The sequence below is a fragment of the Rhinatrema bivittatum genome, chromosome 16 (genome assembly GCF_901001135.1).
Source record: "Rhinatrema bivittatum chromosome 16, aRhiBiv1.1, whole genome shotgun sequence".
Lineage (NCBI taxonomy): Eukaryota > Metazoa > Chordata > Amphibia > Gymnophiona > Rhinatrematidae > Rhinatrema > Rhinatrema bivittatum.
The window spans coordinates 41,164,763-41,168,805 of record NC_042630.1 but is presented as its reverse complement, the minus strand read 5'-3'; positions in this window follow the sequence as shown (position 1 = coordinate 41,168,805).

The window sequence follows — 4,043 nt, the reverse complement described above, 5'->3', positions numbered from 1 at the left end:
TCTGTCAATTAATCTGTATTTAAGTAATGTAGATAACTGACTTTAGCTGGCATATGTATAGTAGGGGGACAGGGTTTTTCTTTAAATTACTAGATGAAATTCTCAAAATACTGGAGTCTTAATTGTCAAAAATGTGCCTGGTGCTTTGATGTCCAAATGTGGTGTATGGACTTGAAACATAACTAGAGAAATAACATTTATCAAGCAGCAAGATAATAATATAGCAATATTATAACATTTATTTATCTATTTATTTAAAAGATTTTATACACTGCAAATTGGATTTACTTATTTATAAAATTTCTATGCCGCCCAATTATCAAAACTGCTCTGGGAATTTTCCATAATAATATATATAATAATAAACAAGACAACATAAATCAATATGAAAGTAAAAGATGGCAGAAAGAGACCATTCAGCCTACCCAGTCTGCTCAGTTATTCTGTCTACACTGCTAAGGATAAATTCCCGTCACCAGCCACAGTGTATGACTTATGTGCTATTTTGTATATTCTTATGTGCTATTTTGTATATTCTTTTGTATATTCTTCCTTGGACATAGAAGATAGCTTCTGTTTTACAAAATACAATAAAATAAAATAAAAACTTGGCCATTTCCTAAATGATTGTAATCTTAAGAACCTAGATATTTGTTTCTTATTAAATGGTCAAGTCTTTGTCTTTTGACTATTGATCCCATGCTATTAAGAAATGTTAGTAAATGTTAGATCAGTGTCTGCCCTTTTTTCCATGGCAGCAGGGCAGGATTTAGGATTTTGCAGCCTCTAGGCACTTAGCGCTTTTACTATCCCCCACCTCCTATAAGGGTCTTTTACAGGAAGACAGCAAATCTTAGTCATTCAGCAGCCCCTAAATATTTGCTGCTCTAAGCACAGGTATAATAGGTGCCTATTACAAATTTAGGGCTGCCTGGCAGATATATCTTCTTTCATTGGCACATATTTTATTTTTTATTTCTTATGCATGCCTAGATCTTAGGTGAGGATCACTATCCTTGTTATATCTGTGCATTTTGGGATATCAGCTTGAGAATGAATGCTAATGTTTGGGTTTTATATTATTGTATATTGTTTGATAATGATGATTGCACTTTGAATGCTTATTATTTTGTATCCTGTTGTTTGGAATGGTGGATGTTATGCATTTTGTTTTAAATGAGAAATATTTCCCCAAGAGGGGAAAGTATCAACAACAGTGGCAAGAGCATTTCATTATACCATGATAAAGTTAAAGCTGCACCAAGAGTTGTACTAATACTCCAAGGCACCATGAGGGAGGCAAAGCAGCAAAAGAGGCATGGACACCCCAAAGAACCAAAAGAGAGACAGATTTCACCGACAATATTGGAATGAAGACCACAAAAAAACAAAAAAAAAAAGAGAGGCAAAAAGCCACCAACAGAGGCATGACCATTCTAAATCACTGTGAAAAGGATAAAGTAACATCAACAGTGGCATGAATACCCTAAGGCACCAAAAGAGAGGCAAATGGTACCAGTAACATTGGCATGAACACTAGAGATGAGCATTTATTTAAAACAAATGGCTGATCTTCAACAAATATGACCCCCTTCATTAGTTAGTTGGCCCAAAAAACAAATGAGCATGTCGCAGGAATGAAACATATGTCATTAGTTTCATTTGTTTACCTTTAGAAAAATATTGGCTGCATTGTAAAAAATACAGCCTGTCTGTCTGAGGCTCAGGCTGGTCATGTGGGAGTCTCCATAGCAACCAGCCCTAATGATTGTGACTCATGTGTGAGGTCAGAGAATAACCAGGATCTGTTGTCAAGGAAAGCAGACTGACAAAGTAAGGGAACTTATCAGAGTGAATCATTTTTTAAACAGCAAATCATGCTATCTATTTTTCTAATTCATTGCAATTCTCAAACATCCATTTTTGGAAATTCCTCCATTCTACAGGTTTATACACTTTGTTAAAGTTTCTATCTTGTCTTCTTCTTGCTCCTAGTTGTACGTCTCCCTGTTTATTGTAACTGCATCTATATTATTTATAGTTCATATTATTTCGTTCTCTGTTCCGGTTATCACCCATTGTTTATTGTAAACCGGCTTGATGTGATATTTTCACGAATGCCGGTATAGAAAAAATTAAAATAAATAAAAATAAATAAATAAATAATAGTATGTGCAGACTGTTTCAGCTTGCATTTGAATCTGTCTTTAACTGGAGAGAAACCTTATGCACTTAAATGTTAAATTAAATTCTGTGTATTACACTGAGTCTTCTTGATCAGTGCACTTCTGTTCAAGATTAGAAACGTTCTTTCCTTTCTAATCCTTTTAGCTTTTGTCACGCTGTGTTCATTTGCACATATTTTTAATTTTTATTTAAAATATCACTGTCACTGTCCCTGACCAAGAAAGAGAAAGGCATGCATTTTTCAGCCCCTTCTCCACTCCTGGGAGAAGGCAGGCTGCTGGCTGCAGTAATTTAATTTTAAACATTTTGCTGTGAAGTAATATAGTACCAGTGCTATTAGTAGCTGCACCACTGTAATCAAGATATAGAGGCTTTTTAACTCTCTGTGTCTAGATCTGGGTGTACCAGTCTGAGTCAGTACATTCACAAAGAAAGCAGTCTGTGCCAGTTACCATCACAGACACAGCCACTTTGTAGATTAAGTTTTTAGCTGTATTTAGGGTACGGCTGTGCTATTTACTACTCACGGACATAGTCATATTAGAGCAATATACCATGCTTTGCTTTGTGTGTGTATGTGTGTGTGCACCATGCACTAAACTAGTCAGCAGAGCAAAATACTAAAATAGTACTGTAGTGCATTCTCTCTGTGTGTTGTTGTTCAACATTCACACAGAATGATCACTTTAGTGTCACATATACATCCACTTCACTGAAAATAAAAAATATAAAAACATCTTTTGTCCATTTCAATCCCAGTAAGCATGTACTGCCACTGATAAATTCCTATCATATCTTGGAAAGTACTAGAGGCTGTAGAAAGCCCACAGTTTTTGGTAGGGGATTTGCTTGCAAGACAACAGTCAGTTCCCCAATCAAAATAAAAAGATATTTTTTTCAAATCCAAAACATCCGCAGGAGAGGCAGGCATGTCAAGCTGCAAGAAACTGAAATTTGGATAGGATGTGACTGCACCATCTGTTCCTCTGCCAGACCCTGTTATGTCAGAGCAGAGGGAAAGGGCAGGCACTAGCAGCCACAGGGTACCAGTGTTTTTGGAAGCAGAAGTAAAAGTGGTAAAATCATTAGTTATGTATTTTTATTTTTGTAAACTGCTTAGACCTACATAAACTTGTATAAACGGTATAAAAAAGATTATAAATAAATAAAGCATCAGCAGCACTATCCATTAGTACAGCATAGGCCGTAAAAACAATTTTGTCATTCTCTTCCTCTGAATCGGAGTGAGAATCTCCTTTAAAGGATTTCCTGAAGCAGAGATGGGAGAGTCATTAAGTGAAAACTCTGTATTAGGAGGATTAGTGAGTAGTAGTACCATGTTAGCCTCTACTTCAATGACACAGGAGAGAGAGGCATGAACTGTTATTGGTGAGGGAGAGCAGGCCACACTGACAGTGCAGGAAAAGAGGATGAGTGAATACTCTTTCGCAGTTCTTCAGGCTCCATCTGCCTCCAGTACCACAGTATCATCCACCCCCTGGGATGAAGACAGATGCAAGGAATCACAAAAGAAATCTGTGTTCTGGAGCCATTTTGAAATGAGGGAGAACCCACACTTTTTGTGTTGTTAACTATTGCACAAAGGATATCAGCCGAGAGAGGCAACTTGCTCTTTTAATTAATTCAGGGATGGAGCATAACCAGAAGAAGGAGCACCCCCTTCAATATGCACCTGGGATGGTAGTAGTAGTAGTAGGCAGGGGTTCCCTTCTGCACCCAGAGGACACTGTTTGAAAAGGGGATGATTATTCCTCAAGCTGCTTCCAAGCCTTTGGCTCCATCTATCAGTCAGGTGGCAGGCCAACAACAGTCCCTAACTATATCTAAGAAGCTAC